The sequence below is a fragment of the Notolepis coatsorum genome, assembly GCF_963971535.1.
Source record: "Notolepis coatsorum genome assembly, chromosome: 3".
Taxonomy (NCBI): Eukaryota; Metazoa; Chordata; class Actinopteri; order Aulopiformes; family Paralepididae; genus Notolepis; species Notolepis coatsorum.
This window is the reverse complement of record NC_140167.1, coordinates 121,771,412-121,788,921: the sequence shown is the minus strand read 5'-3', so window position 1 is coordinate 121,788,921 and position 17,510 is coordinate 121,771,412. Positions and strand designations below refer to the sequence as shown.

The 17,510-nt window shown below is 39.8% G+C and overlaps 1 pseudogene across 1 annotated transcript in view; it reads left to right on the top strand.

Annotated features, from left to right (window-relative positions):
* The window catches only part of LOC311225982 (lactase/phlorizin hydrolase-like), a 51,413-nt pseudogene extending 34,759 nt beyond the window's left edge, over positions 1-16,654 (top strand). Inside the window, exons 17-18 of the transcript in view lie at positions 250-494; positions 16,498-16,654. The product of the transcript in view is annotated as a lactase/phlorizin hydrolase-like (transcript). The remainder of the gene's footprint in view (positions 1-249; positions 495-16,497) is intronic.
* Positions 16,655-17,510: the final 856 nt, after the last annotated feature.

Here is a 17,510-nt window from a genome sequence, read left to right as displayed (position 1 = left end):
GCAGCATCTTGTGATCTTCAAGAAGGTTGGTATTTTCTCCTAATGTACAAATTTATAATTATAATGCTACAATCATGTAATTATTATTATTATTATTTTTTATATTCCCCCCCTCCTTTTTCTCTGTTTTTCTCCCATTCCAATGTTAGTCGTTATGCCAATTCTTAGCCCCTTTCGTGACTGCTGCGCCACCCAGCCGCCACAATCATGTAATTCTAATTGTTTCTCCATGTGTGTTTGTCTTCTCAGACTGGAACAAGCATCCAAGAGCATCTTGATGCCATCACTACCAGCAATCAACCCTATCTCCTGGCTGTTGGAGTGAAGAAGAATGCGATCCACCGGTTCTACATCATTCTTGACAAGAAGGCCATACCTTGCAAGTCAATCTCTTCTCTTGGTGCTTTAGATGAACTCTTTAAGGCACATTATGTGTTTGGCACAGCATACAACACCATGCTGCGCAACATGTACACGTTCCTCCAGACCACTGTGTATAGTATTGATGTTGGGAAAGTCAAGGAGAGTCCTCGTGTTGCTGAAGTTAGGGCGAGGTTGCTTCATTAGTGCATGAGGCTTCTCCTCCGCCATGAAGTGTTTTGATTGTCGGAAGGAGTTAGGTTGTACAAATAGGCTTGTTAGGCATTTGCGAATAGTTCACGGTTACGTTCAAGGAAAAAAGCTTCGCCTTAAATGTGCTCAGACTGGATGTGGCTATAGGTTTGGTACGTTTTCAGGTTTTAGGAAACATTTAGACAACAAACACACTGAGTATATTGACCAAGAGGTTGACACTGATGTTAATGTAAACAGTGTAGGAGAGGCGGTGATCGCTAATGTAGATGAGACCGCCACAACATCTGATGTCGATGCGACGGCCACATGTGGACTGTTCAGAAACTCTAATAGGAGCACTCTCGATATGTGTGCAACTGCTGTTGCACAACTCAAGGCTGCTGGAACCAGTCCGTCTACTGTAAAAAGTTTTGTCTCAACCATGGAAGAAGTGATTTCTGAGATTCATAGTCACGCTAAAGATGCAGCTCTACAGTGCTTATCTCCACAGGACACAGAAAATAAGAACAGCTTAGAACAGTCATTCCAAAAGTTGGAAAACCCATTCACACACTTAAATTCTGAGGCAAAAATAAACAAACACTTCAAAGAGAAATGGGGAAAAGTTGAACCCGTTGAAAAGGTGCTTGGCACAAGATTTGACAGCAGAAGAAACAAAACTACTGGGACATATGACCAGGTCATTGTAACTGATAAGTTTGCATATGTTCCCATTTTGGAAACGCTGAAGAGCATTTTTAAAAACCCAGAACTTGCAGACATGTTAAAGCCCAGGCACATGACTAAGGAAGGTGTGTATGCAGACTTGAGAGATGCCACCTATTTGAAAGAAAGTCCCCTGTTTTCAGTAGAAAAAGATTCCTTTCAAATTCAACTTTTTTATGATGACTTTGAAACTGCAAATCCATTGGGCTCTAAAAAGGGTATACATAAATTAGGTGGTGTATACTTTACATTAAGAAATTTCCCCCCAATCTATAATTCCTCTTTGATTAATATTCATTTGTGTGCTCTTTTCCATGCACAGGACATTAAGCGTTATGATTTCAATTTGATACTTGAGCCACTTGTCAATGATCTGAAAGTACTGGAGACAGAGGGACTTAAAATTCCCATGTTTAGACACGTAATTCGTGGTACCATAGTTCAGGTCACTGGGGATAACCTTGGCTTGCATGGTCTGTTTGGGTTTGTGGAGTCATTTGGGGCTCGGTATTGCTGTCGTTTCTGTCTCCTTGAGAAAGCTCGTTTTCAGACTGTATTCTGTGAAGATGATCCGGCTGTTGTACTAAGAACTGTTGAGATGCACGCACAACACTGTCAAACTATACAGACAGATCCAACGCTACCTCATATATATGGCGTGAAACGCAGTTGTCTGTTGAATTCACTTGAGTATTTCAACACAGCCACAAACTTCTCTGTAGATATCATGCATGATATTTTAGAGGGGGTTGCTCAGTTTGAGGTGAAACTTATTCTCAAGTACATTCTTCAGGAGAAACTTCTAAATGCTGAACAACTGGCTGGCAGAATACATGCTTTTGACTATGGTTACAATCAGCAGCGAAACCGTCCGCCAAGAGTCAAGTTGTTGGATGAAAGTAAGGATTTGGGGTTGAATGCCACACAGTCTTGGTGCTTGTTGCGCAATATGCCTCTGATATTTGGTGATTTAATACAGACTGATGATAAGTACTGGCATCTTCTGCTTTTGCTTCTACAGATTGTTAACATTGTATTTTCACCAGTCCTGTCATATGGCATGACCATTTATCTCAAACATGTAATCACTGATCATCATCGGCTCTTCAAGCAGTTATTTCCTAGAAGCAACCTATTGCCAAAGCATCACTTCATGATACATTACCCTCGTAATATAAGGAACATTGGCCCAATTCTGCACATGTGGTGCATGCGTTATGAAGCTAAACATAACTTCTTTAAGAGACAATTAAAAAGCTTTAAAAACATTACAAAGACATTAGCCCAAAAGCACCAAAGTTGTATGGCAATGTATCGGGAGTCCTTTACCAAAGAAAGATTAACCATAGGTCCAGGAAAGATGGTGGCACTTGTTGAGCTCAAAGAAGGTCCAGAGATTGCTTCCTTATTTGGAGATGTAACCAGTGTTTTTTCTGCCAAGTGGATAAAACATCATGGTACAGAGTACCGCTGTGACTTGATTATCTGTACTGAGGTAGCATTTGAGATGCCTGTGTTTTGTAAGATCAAGACTATTGCTGTGAAAGATGACAGTGTATTGCTCTGTGGAAAACTGATGGAAACCATGTGTTTTGATGACCATTACCATGCCTTTAAGGTCAGACTGCATCCAGACGGAGTTGTAAAGGTCTTGGATATAAATCAGCTGTGTTACTTTAAACCATTTGATATTCAAATGAATTATCGAACGACAGATTGCTCAAAGTATATTGTTCCATATTGCCACTTTATGCAGACCTGCTAATGTGATTGTTTTATTACTGCATCCAGACGGAGTTGTAAATAGGGTTGGGTACCGAAAACCGGTTCTAATAGCAACCGGTTCCTAACATCCGGTTCTGGAACCGGAAGTAACATATTTGCATTTCGATTCTTAATTTTTAATTTTTTTTTACTTTGTTAATTAATACCATAGTTGCAGTACAGCAACCAAATTAAACTGTATCAAGTCAACTGAAAATGTGAATAGTATGAAAAAATGTACACATTTTCAAAAAAAATCTGAACCGGAATCGTTCAAATCCAAACGATGCCCAACCCTATATAGTTGTAAAGGTGTTGTATAAATCAGCTGTGAAGTATATTGTTCCATATTGCACTTTATGCAGACCTGCTGAGGTCAATGTATATTTATGTTTTATTTTTTTATAAGCCTGCCTGACCCTGCCTGACCTGACCAACAATAAAATTGTTGAAATCATTTTGTGGTAACTTGTGATTTTTTAATGTATATTGTATGTAAATGCAATTTCACAAGAGTAAATTAAGTGTAAAATTAACACCAGTGAGGTTTATTTTCACCAATATAGTGTCCGGTTTCATTGACACTGTGCAGTGTTAATGGGTGTTATTTGCAGAGCTGTTTTTTCACTACTAGTGAGTAAATTATCAACACAGTACTGTGTAATGGCAACACTTCAGCAGAGTTATTTGACCTCAGTGTTAACTTTTAATAACTCAATGCAGTGTTAATGAGCATTGGAATTCAACTCAATCAGAGTTAATTTGTTATCACATAAGAGTAAATTATCAACACTTCTGAGAATAATAATTACACTCTCAAGTGTTATTAAACCTATAGTGTTAAGTTTAAATAACACCATACAGTGTAAGCGAGTGTTAAATTTGTACTCTATTAGAGTTAATTTAACTCAAAAAATTTAACACGGGAGCAAGAGTCGATTTAAATAACACCATACAGTGTAAGCGAGTGTTAAATTTGTACTCTATTTAGAGTTAATTTAACTCAAAAAATGTAACACAGGAGCAAGAGTCGATTTAACACTATTCGTAGTTGGAGTCATATACACTCTGGAATAGTGTTAAATTCGACTCTTTAAGTGTTAATTTGACACTGCGAATTTTACTGTGTAGTAGTAACCCCTTGGCAGGGGTGTAAAAAGTACCCAGAAATTATACTTAAGTGAAAGTATGGGTACCGTCTCAAAATCATACTCAAGTAAAAGTCAGAGTATCTGGCTAAAAACACCGTTGAGTAAAAGTTTAAAAGTTTCTACTTTTAAATGTAAGTACTAAAAAGTCAAAGTAAAAACGTCTGATAGCAGGTGTTTAATCAAAGATCCCCGCTTTCTAGTCTTGCACAAGGACCAATCAACATGAGTATGGGCTGGTTAATTTTCCATTGATGGGGATTTGATTGGCTGTTTTTAAATAAAGTGCGGCCGCAGGATTAATAACATTAACGTTAGTTCAGCCAGAGAAACAAATATACTAATTACAATTGTTGGACCTGCAAGATTTGTACTTTGTAGGTCTGCATTTTAAATGTAAGGAGTAAAAAGTATGTTTTTTTCTCTCTGAAATGTAATTGAGTAAAAGTATACAAACCTAATAATACTCGAGTAAAGTACAAATCCCCAAAACAGTAAAGTATTCCCTTCGAAGCTTTTTTTGGCAATGGAAGCTTCGGGGCCGAGCTTCGATTTTAATTCGAAGCTTCGATTAAAAAAAAAAAAAAAAAAAAAAACTTTTTTATTTTGTTTATTTATTTTTTTATCTTATGTTGTGGGACTTGTACAGCACTTTGGTAAACTTTGTTGTTTTTAAATGTGCTCTATAAATAAAGTGGATTGTTCACACACACACACAAATCGAAGTAAAAAATACAAATAAAAAATGAAAAGCGAAAAGCGAGAGACTAAACCTGTTGTTGTTAGCTTACATGCTAACGTGAATGGGATCGACCATAGCATTGCGGCTAGGCTAGCTACCATAGCAGTATAGCTCTAGTTGAATGGATAAACGTTATTTAACATTGCAGAATGGGTACAATACAATACGGCTCAATACAGACAGTTGTTAAGGGGGGGGTGCAGAGTCATCAACACAATGTACCACCAAGAGTGGAGAGTTTATGTCTCAAAAAGCGAGAGACCCAATGCTCTTGTTGTTGTTAGCTTATATGCTAACGTGAATGGGATCGACCATAGCATTGCGGCTAGGCTAGTGTGGGATAAAATCAATTTATTTATGTCCATAGATACATGTATTCATGTCTTCCTATTCTGTGGCCAAACTGAGGTGTCACAATCTATTATTTACCGGAAGGGTCAGTGCAGCTGTTGGTAAAAAGCCACACAGCCCCAAGAACTGATGAGGTGACGGTTTTGGCTGACCACTGAAAGGGAGCATTGTCAGGATCTAGAATAATGTATAATACCTATGAATCAATCCATTTATCTATTGTAAGAACCATAAGATATCTACAAATGTGTGTACCATTAAAATGTGTATTATGATATGGTATTAAAACAGGCCTATGTGTCACCATGACCCCAGCTGTCTGAAACTACCAGGAGACAGATGTAATTCTAGACCCTTGTCATTTCAACTGTTTACCTTATATAGACATTGTTTAAAGTCCAGAACCTTTCTTCATGCTAATTTGGAAGAAAGGCACCTCATTCGCTCAGAACACCAACCAGCTGACTATAAAAATGACAATCTGATTCAGACCAGGAGAGTTCTGCTCGGCCTTCACCAAAGCTAAGTTGAGCTCTCCACTCTCAGCTGTTTGTGTAAATACTCTGTAATATTGAATATTCACTCTGTAATAAATATGTGATTGCTAACACCCTCTCCTCATCTTTCAAGGTCAATAAAAGAATATGCCTTATCAGATGGTGACCCTGACGTGATTGACCTTGACGTTAAGGACGGACGAAAGGCAACTGGCAAACACTCGTAGAACGGATCCATTTAAAAACGGTGAGCCAGAGCCTGTTTAAACTCAAAATCTGCATAGATTAACTATTGTACATTATAATCTACGAGTGTTGGTCAGAGGCCCTGTCCGTGGGGTGATTTCTATAATTGGCTTAAGCAAAATGGACATATCAGCAAAGGAGTGAATAGACAATATTACAACCCCGGGTTTTCTTATTTTCTATTTTTAAGTCCTGTCGAAGGCCTGCAGCAGTACAATTAAGAAATCTCTCCAGAGGTCTATAGGAAAAGACCATAGTGTAAACAAAAGACCCTCAGGGCCTGGCTGTAATACAGGGACTTGAATCCTGCCAGAGTTATTAGTAGACAAAAAAATAGGATGGCTGTTCTGGAATGCGTTGGAATTACGAGCAGATTACGAGCGAGCGATTGATCTGCCTCGCTTAGTCCTGTATTAGTCTCTAAATTGCGTCAGCCAACTGCATCCTAGTCTGCAAAATAAGCTTAGTTCGATTAAAAAGGTTAGTGATAATCTTGATAATCTTAACTGCATGACTTGTAAACAGAGAGTAATTGGGTAGGTATTATTATATGTTCTGATGGTGTGAGCAATGGCTCAGAAGCAGTGGTTTTTAAACCTAACAGTGTCTATGCCTTGAAAAACTCATGGAGTTCTCAAGATCAGGTTACATTGCAGTGATTAGGGAAGGGTGGGTTAAAAGACAAATCTCAACAAGAAAGACTGGATGAAATAGACATTCTTGATGTATTTGATTCTATCAAATATTAATAGAATTGAAGTCAAAAGCATTCAGAGGTTTCAAGATTTACACAGGGGAAAGGGGGAAATAGCATATAGGCTTGACTGGCGAATTGGCATAAATTGTTGTCTTTTCTAACAAGCAAGCACACACACACACACACACACACACACACACACACACAGGGCATTATTGCCCTTACTAGCCTATAGTGCAAACAGATTACATATAGGAACACACATCTATAGCATGACAGTGAGATTCATGAGTCTGGAATGCATGGTGAGTGTGAATAAATGTTGTTGGGGGTGAATAAATGTGGAATTTGTTTTTGTCTAGCCTATGTTTGAATAGAAGATCCCGGGAACAATTAGTCGTGAATAAATGTCGAAAAGCTCCTTAGTTAATTGAATAGCCACTAATCACACCTTGTTTTATTAGTTATTTTGAGCATGGCTCAGTGCAGGAAGTCAGTGTGTATACACTGTAAGCATGAAAAGCAGTTATTTGCGCCACAAGTAATACGATCTCATAACAGATGTCACTCACCTCAGACACCTCACACCTCCCCTGTATTCTTCAAAATCACCCTTACACAGTCGGTGTAAACAATGTTAATATGTACTTCTGTTACGTGTGAGTCAATGATCACACCCGGGTTGTACCAAAACGTACATACATGTCCAAAACACTCGCTTGTTAAGAGTCCACACAACTGTTCGCTTGCGTATATACAACAACAACATAACTTCCGGTGCCCGTCGTAACTTTTCACGCTGTCACACTTTATTCTTCAAATGTACTTCCACTCTGACACAAGGCAGCCAAACCAGAGTTTAGCCTTGCTAAATTGAGCACACAGCAAGCTTCCGGTTTAACAAAGTAAAAGTCCCATAGATCATTACACCGTATAACTAAAACATTGGAAATCTAAGTTCCTTTATAAAATTATAATTAGGAAACTAAATTGGATCCTTTACAGTCTGTAAATAACATTGGTCCCATCACTCAAAACATTTATTTCCGTCGTTTTCCAATCGCCCCCCTCGCAACAGGAGGTGGGGGTGGGGGCTAGATCCATTATTGTGTTTTGGTTGTATTTGTGGACGTCAGGCGCAGCTGTCGTCAGGCCACAGCGCCTCTAGCTAAAACAGACCAGAATAACACACTAACACTGCCTCTCGCAACTACAATTAAAAATTTATTTGGCCCTTTAAATGTTAAATAACCTCCTTTTCCGCGGCGCTACGATAAGCGACGTGTGGCTAAATCTTTCATTATCAAGGACTTCCTAGAAATCTGTGACAGATGCGCACCGACCGAAAATACTAGTGCATGTGTGGATTTTAGAATGCCCGAAAGGTTAGGGAGGGGATTAGGCACCCCGAACCTCTAGCCTTCAACAGGCGGCAGTGGGCTCGCAAGAGTCTGGGCGCACGTTAAACACATTCTATAGTGCTGGGGAGAAACTGAAGGCCCTCGTGCGTAACGAGGTATGAAATAACATACCACTGTGGCACCGCCTAGTCGGCCCAGGAAACGTCGCACATAAGTTGGTGTGGGCACTGGGTGGTACGTGGGCGACAGTCCACACCTAGGAGCAGGGCGGTGCACCGTAGGGGGCACAGCTCCTGCCATGAACAGGCAAGGCTGGCGAAAACGGTCAATATTTCCATGCCCAGAGCAAGCGGGGTGGGGACAAGACCGTCGGTTTCTAAACTGAGTGGCTGATAGGTACTACGGACAGTCAGCTGCTTGGGGTCCTGACTTGATGACGGACTATGAGGTCGCTATCGACTGGGTCGCCAGCCGGTCAGGAGAGCGTTATGACCCCTGCTTATAGTCACAGATAGCGGGACGGGGACCGTGAGTGACTGGACAGTATGGGCATAAATGCACTTGGCTCAATGTACAGTCAGGCCACGGTAACCTTACTAGCCGATACAGGGTTAGTAGGCGAGCTGTGCTTCTGTGATCAGTGTTTTTGAAAAGAAAATGCTGGGAAGCAGAGGGATGAGGGGTGTCAATTCAGAGGAATCTGAATTGTCTCTCCTAAGATTGGAAAGGGACCCAGCCTTAAACTGCACCTGAAGGTAAGATAAGGGGACTTCTTCTGTTCATGTGAGGAGACCTTAGCCTGGAAGTGGAGGCCTGTATCCTTGGTTGGGTGAGAGGGGGTCCAGTGTAGGCGGCAATGCGGCCCTGAAAAAGCCGGTTTCCCCACACGTGGTATCTCCTGATCCTGGAGGGGAGAGGTGCATCTAAGTAGGGCAAGGAGTGCATCCGAACGGGAGGAGGGTACTCTTAACTGGAAGGAGGTTAAAAGGGTCAAAGCGAACCAGTGTGCAAGTGGGTGAAGTGAATGGGTCAGTCACGTGGGAGGAGCAAGTTGTGGTTTCTAAAGAGAAGGACAATCATCTCTCCTAACCAAATGGATGAAACCTTATTATTATTTATATAACAAAATAATTGCTCTTTTCAGGTCATACTGGACAAAATAAAGAACTGAAATAATATGAATACCTTTTCTGTATTAGAATCCAGCTTTAGAATATATATTTGTGTCCAATGTAATATGAATGGTAAATTATTATATCATAAGCATCTTATGTCACCATAAATCAAGCCAAACCATATGTTTTAGGAATAAAATTGTTTAAAGTTATTTCAACACTGCAATCAAAATGTCAATTTGAATACATTTATGGTCCCACCATTAGATTGATTGATTGATTGATTGAAAACGTTATTAACAGATTGCAGAATGGGTACAGTACAGTACAGCTCAATACATACAATTGTTAAGGGGATGCAGACCAGAGAAAGACTTTCGTCTTGTTTACATCAGGGTCCCCCAGATTAGATTAGATTATACTTTATTGTCATTATATATGCATACAAAATTCTGACTCAAACTTAAGGTGCAGTAATAAAATCACACAAAATAGGACATTAGTCATGCTGTGCTGAATAAACTCAATAACCCTTAGTTAATTTAATAGACTTTTAAGGCTGTTTGTTTATCACTTATCACAATAAAATACATGTACTTTACGGTAAAATGCTTGCCCCGGAGAGAGTGCTTTTTACAGTATAGAAAACAGTGAATAGAAAAGGAATGCCGTAAATCCTCTAATAGTGGAGAGGACGGGCCTCTTTGACAAATGCAGACAAAATAAATATAGGCCGGCTTCCAATACAAGGTTGCATGATCATGCCGTGATACAGAATGAGATAAACTCTTGGAAAATTCAGGTTAAGCACTGTCTCTCTCTATCGTTCCCACTACACTCTGACCACATTAACGGGTTTCCCTACTCTCCAACTTCAGTGTGTGAATTACATTAATCAATATTTAAATAATGTTAGTCTAAATAAATGAAATTAAGGCCTGCCTCTTATATAGGCCTCTAAAGGCCTGGTGCTCTTTGCAGCTGAGGTAAATACAAGACCTGTCCAATATTAGAGAAGATACGGTATACTATACAATACAAAATACAATCTGAAGTATGACTTAAAATCTAAATACAGTGAGGTACAATTATGCAGACAATACAAAACTTTAAGGTAAGGTGCAAATGGGTTATGAATATAGTACAAATCTCTTCAATAATAGATAAATAAAATGTAGTGTTAAAGTGCTTAAAGTTAGTGTTAAGGTGAGCGTTTGTTTAAAAGATGGCCTGGGAAATTAATAGAAGTTTAAAGGACAAAAGATAGACGTGTAGAATAACTACTTCCCAAAATAATAGATTGTCCAAACGTCAAGTTCCAATACACTATCCTCGGAGGGGTGTGGTCTGCGTGCGGAGCGCCTGTGTGTCTCTCTAGCTCTGAGCAGACAAATAGACGCAAGGCATTCTGGAACTTGTATTTCTACCAACTAATGTGACGATGGACGTAAATAATAGTATCTCTTGGCTTTAAACAAACACTCTTCCAACCTTGCTTTCAAATGTAAACAATAATCGATATTAACATATAAAATAGAATTCATTAATCATGTAACCTGGCCTATTAAGTTACAACCAATAGAAGCACAACTTTGATGGGTGGATTGAGTGATTGAGTATTGACTGCTGACTGGATGAATGGGGTGTCTGATTGATAAATGGATGAGTGGGTGACAATTGAGTGACAGAAAGTAATTGAGTATATTTTTAGATCAACTGTGAGTAAGTAGTGCATTGCGGATAAGTGATTTACATCATAATTTATATATTGACGGCTGTTGTACTGATTAGATGCTGTCATTCTTTGCATAGTTAAATCTCATTATGAAGTGTTCAACCTGGTTGACACGGAATGACAGCTCTGGGGGACTATTGATAAGAGATGTATTAATATGATGGACTACAATGGAAGTAGTCAATTGTTGTCCTGCCTCTCTCTCTCTCTTGCCCTGCGTGTTCAAACCATGTCAGGGATGGACGCGTTATGTTGTCAGACAGTACCGTTTTGGTTCAACATTTTCTTTCTACCAAAAAACGAACTTCCTTTCAAGGGAACAATTATCAAGACGTTTTGTCTGGACGAGTCCAAAAATTCAACGCAATGACTACAGTGGAGCTAGGATTTTCTGGTGAAAAGATGGCCGCCGGCAACCAAATTCAAGTTAAAGGGGCGTGTTTAGCCTCTATTCTGGCCGGAAAAGATCCAAACTAACCTACCTGTACTGGTTCATCAAAAACTCTCCTACCTATACTGGCCCATCCTAACTTACCTATACTGGTCCAATTGTTCATAAAACAACAGGGTAAAAGAGGGGTTCTGATTAGGGGGTAAATACTGTAAGTCAACATTAGCATAGGTGTTTGTGTTTAAGACTGGTTGACAGCAGCAGCTGACCAGTGTCCAGGGACCTGGTCTCCTTTAGATTAGACCATTCTGGTAGTCATGGCACGATCGATGTCACTCTCTTTTGGGGAAAAGGTATACTGCAGTTGAATTTAGGTTTTTCATGGATCGAGTAATCAATCAAAAAGTGCATCCTATCATCCTGTCCTATAATTCCATATCTTAAGACTTGGTTCCGATACAAATTAGAAGACAGATAAAATAATTGATATTACCTAATTTTGGCCAAAATTAAGTTGTTTTGATTGGGGCCGGTGTTGCGATGCTTGGAGGGACAATACATTTGGAGTGGGATGGAACCACGGGGATGGTTTGGAGTGAGTGAGTGGCTTGGGTGTCTTTCATTTGCTAGGTTTGAATGGTGGGGTCGTCACGAGGGGGGGGTAAACCCTGAATTACTTTATTGTGCTCTGTTTGTCTGTCTGTTTGTTTCTTTAAGTGAGTCATTAATAAGTGTTTCAATGTGTATCTGTTTTGTTCCTTCTGCTTTTGAAAAATTGAGGAAGCTTGGAAGTAAAGAGTGTGAGGAGAGTATTGTAGGAATATAGAAACCTTTGTAGCACCTTTTTACATTTGTTTATAGGTTCAATTTGATTACATCATTGGAAAAAGAGATGGAATGTAGGAGAGCGATTAGAATAATATTAACAATAATAATTTGACATGGTTGTTCCGTTACCGCGCAGTTTAGATTAAATTCTCGGGTTACTGTTTTCAGTGGGAGTAAATTTAAGGTAAATTTAAAGGGGGGGGGGGATTCCAGGGACAGATACTAAATTAGAATTTAGAAAATTAAGAATATATAGACAGAGAATGCCACAATAGGAGACTTTATGGGAAATAGTTCCTAATTAATGGTGGCTATACTTCACTATATTTACTAGACTTATAGGTTGGTTTAGTACTCAACAAAATAATGAACAAGTTCAGAGGTCAATCCTGAATGGTTCTAGAATATAATCAAATTAGCTGAGGAGTCACTACCTGCCCAGAGGAAAAGGACCAAGAAACGTTTGGTTGCTCCATTGCTAGTGTCATCACACATCTAGAACATTTGGCTCACCGGAGGGAGAAGAATCCGATACATGTTACAGCCACAGCCAGGCTCTCTCCCTCTCTCTCTCCCCTGTCTGGCAGCAGTCTCCACGCCCTTATATGGGCAGCTTCCTGTCCCTCCTTCTCCACGCCATCTACCTGGTCAACCTACACACCTGAGGCTCATCAGATCATCACCGAGGCTGGATATGAGGCCTGTGCCCCTGCCACTCCCCATCCGAGGGAGGCTTCACCACCGTGGATCACACAAACCGCGGACTACTCTTCACTCGTGGACGTCTCCAGTGACCCTTGGACCCTTCATCACCCGTGACCCTTGGACCCTCAACTACATTGCAGGAGTTACATACAGTATATATGTTATCAACAGCAGAAGACTATACTATAACAAGAAGGAGATCATAGGATTTATTTCATTTATAAAAATTTCTCTGCCCCTGGAATCCGATATAAGGTTTGATATGTTATATGAATTAAACTGACGCAACCAGTTATGATATGAGTTATATACGTTATATTATCAGTACATAGGTAAGCAGATGTAGTCTATTTATGCCTTTTCATTTAAATTTGGAAACAGATATCACTGTTGCATACAAAGGTTTACATCGATTGAAAGTGAGTATGAAAAGTATGAAAGTGAACCAGATGGGAAGTCAATAAAGACTCCGGAACATTTTTCCACCCCAGGCTTGCCCTACTGGTAAAATGAAAGGAATTTTTGAGTGAATGAAAGTTCTCCTCATATTGATTGTCATTGCTATATTTTGATTCACCACGCAAAAGGGGGGTGGTATTTTATTTCAATACATAACTATGAGGGTCCCCGTTTTTCCATTCCCTTTTCCTTGATGATTTATAGAGCCAGTGTTTATTTCCTTGTATTATGGATGTGTTATACAACTGTACTATTGATGCTCTTATTGTGTACTATTGATGCTCTTATTGTTCAGTTTATGCCTTATGTTCTACTGCTTATGCAGTCTCACCCTTTGTGTATTCTGAGGAATACGATCGCTAAGGCCAGTGGGATGGTGAGTAAGAGTTTCCCCTGCAAAAGTAACGACTGGTCGCAGGGGTTTTCGCGCTCATACAAAGGGTTGGAGGTTTTTTTTCCATATCATTATGGTTGGTGTTCTGAGAGTTTTGGTCATTTTGTTTTATATCTTTAGGTTGTTCACATCATTAATGATGTGAAAGGGGGGATTGTGGGATAAAATCAATTTATTTATGTCCATAGATACATGTATTCATGTCTTCCTATTCTGTGGCCAAACTGAGGTGTCACAATCTATTATTTACCGGAAGGGTCAGTGCAGCTGTTGGTAAAAAGCCACACAGCCCCAAGAACTGATGAGGTGACGGTTTTGGCTGACCACTGAAAGGGAGCATTGTCAGGATCTAGAATAATGTATAATACCTATGAATCAATCCATTTATCTATTGTAAGAACCATAAGATATCTACAAATGTGTGTACCATTAAAATGTGTATTATGATATGGTATTAAAACAGGCCTATGTGTCACCATGACCCCAGCTGTCTGAAACTACCAGGAGACAGATGTAATTCTAGACCCTTGTCATTTCAACTGTTTACCTTATATAGACATTGTTTAAAGTCCAGAACCTTTCTTCATGCTAATTTGGAAGAAAGGCACCTCATTCGCTCAGAACACCAACCAGCTGACTATAAAAATGACAATCTGATTCAGACCAGGAGAGTTCTGCTCGGCCTTCACCAAAGCTAAGTTGAGCTCTCCACTCTCAGCTGTTTGTGTAAATACTCTGTAATATTGAATATTCACTCTGTAATAAATATGTGATTGCTAACACCCTCTCCTCATCTTTCAAGGTCAATAAAAGAATATGCCTTATCACTAGCTACCATAGCAGTACAGCAGCTAGTTGAATGGATAAACGTTATTTAACATTGCAGAATGGGTACAATACAATACGGCTCAATGCAAACAGTTGTTAAGGGGGGGTGCAGAGTCATCAACACAATGTACCACCAAGAGCAGAGAGTTTATGTCTCTCAAAAAGCGAGAGACTAAACCTACAGTAAAGCTCTTGTTGTTAGCTTACATGCTAACGTGAATGTGATCGGCCATAGCATTGCGGCTAGGCTAGCTACCATAGCAGTACAGCAGCTAGTTGAATGGATACACGTTATTTCGATGGCACAAGCTTCGAACAGAAAAAAAATTGAAGTTAAAAAAAATAAAACTTTTAAACTTCGATTTTTTTTTAAATGTTCGAAGCTTGTGCCATCGAACGAAGCTTCGAAGCTTCGAAGTATTTAAGACAGCCCTACAAAGTACAATTACTCAAGTACTTTACACCCCTACCCCTTGGCATAAACTCACTCCTAAAATAAATATCTGCTTCCTGAGTTGGATCCTTTTCAGGTGGCGGATTAGTTAAGACTGTGGTATTAGACTGAATGAATGAATGAATGAATGAATGAATGAATGAATGAATGAATGAATGAATGAATGAATGAATGAAAACTTTATTTAACAGATTGCAGAATGGGTACAATACAGTACAGCTCAATACACACAATTGTTAAGGGGATGCAGACCAGAGAAAGACGTTTGTCTTGTTTACATCAGGGTCCCCCATTTTCAGTTCACTGTCGTGTTCACGTGGTGCTAGTGAGCGGAGGGTTCGCGGTTGGTCAGAAGACAAGCGCCCAGTGCGAAGTGACTGCCAGTAGCTAGTAACCACCTGTTATAATGGCACCAGTTAACTCAGAAAATATGGTTGAGCCCTGTTTTCCTGCTGGGGTCACTGTTGAGTGAGGTTAGATGGGTGAGTGTATGAGGTTGTCCTTGAACTACTTGAATATACACAGAGTAGTACATGCTGGAACAAATGTGAAAGACAATTTGCAACAACAGTAGGCTAAGATAACGGACAACATATATTCTGTGATCTTGTTAAAACCAAAATACAGTCCCTGTATTGCAATTTACTACAACATACAAGGAGTATATACAGTAACAATGAGTAGCCTACAAATAACAATTTAAATGTAACCATATGTTAATCACTTGTGAGGTAACATTGGTGATGCTGTTTGTTTTCTTGTCACAGCTTACTTACTAGATGATGTCAATGTTTTTGGATACACGGGTTGGTCATTGATGGACAACCTAGAGTGGGCCACTGGGTTTTCAGAGAGATTTGGCCTTTTCTACATCAATCGCTCAGACCCTAACCTTCCCCGTGTAGCCAAGAACTCTGCTGCCCGCTACGCCACCATCATCACCTGCAACGGTTTCCCAGACCCGGCATTAGGACCCCACCCGTGTCTGAACCCTGAACCTGAAGGTATAACGATGCCTCACAGCTTATAGGAGACGGCTGCTGTCATTGGGCCACATCCAAAATGCACGTTATCAGCCGAGTACCTAAGATGAAGAACTGTATAACTCTTGTTTGAAGCTTTCAGAGGAACAATGTTTGCAAACGTTATGGTTTTCTAAGGTTGGAAAGTTAGGTGTGTTGGCGTTCATTCAAAGTTAAAGACAGTAGAGGTTGAATTATTTTCTTGTGATACATCACATTCCAAGTGATTTAGATTGACCTCACAACAGCAAATACATACTGTCCAGAAAATTGCAAAACGAAGTGATATGGTTCTTCATTGCAAGGGTTCCATTATTGTAGAGAATATGTTCAAAATCTATTTTACAAAACAGGGAGACATCTTACATGTGAACACTTGTATTCAGAGATTGTAAACTGACATACTATACAAAGTTAAAGCTCATAGTTCACACCTACCATCTATTCAAATGTTAATTATATCCCTTTTCTTATTGCAGGAACTACTGCGCCCACCACATCACCTACTACTGCGCCCACCACATCACCTACTACTGCGCCCACCACATCACCTACTACTGTGCCCACCACATCACCTACTACTGCGCCCACCACATCACATACTACTGCGCCCACCACATCACCTACCTTGAATAACTTTGTGAGCTTCTTGGGTATGGATCTCTCACCCAATGATGCGGAGGCTGGACTGTACAGCTTATTTGCGGTACTTATTGCAGCCACCCTAGGGGCTGTCTTTATGTCTTATTGCTTCCTAAAAACTAAAAATAAGCTAAAGAACAGAAAATCGGTAGAAACCATAACAATGGAGAGCAAATTATAAGTCCATGCACTTCGACTAAAGTCCCAACATGGACGTATACTCTTAAAATCTGGGGGAGCCGTCATACACTCTAGAGACTAGTGGGAGATTGATTGAATTCACTGTCAAGAAACAAGCCAAGTGATTCAATAATGGCACACATTGCATGATTCTTTTCAGATTGTTTTCTCTAAATTGCTGTTATATAACAATTCCAATTAACTTAAAGTTATGCTTGTGTTTTCTCATGTGTAATATGTGGTGCAGTTATCGGATATCAAGCTCTGATCAAATAAATCAGTGGGCTACTTTACCTGTAATTCGTTTCATTTGTAGACAACATTCCGTTTTATCCAATAGGGGAGGAAAAAAACACAAATTATTTATGCTGTCAAACAGCGATCTCCAGGGCAATGTGCCCCTCTTGGTATTTGAGTTAGGGAGGCCACACCGCAGGTTCTGGAGACATTTTTGCAGCACAGCTGTCAGTTCGAACTGAATGGCGCAAGCTCAGTAATATTAGCAATTACATGTACTTTTGAGCTTCCACCACCAGTTTCATCCCTGGCCTGTTCATAGTATGACATGTCATGCCAGTCCTACCAAATTTAACAATGTCATGAGATAGATAATTAGCTTTTAATCACATGCGGTTTGATTACATTCACCCGTTTGCCTACTAAGATGTCC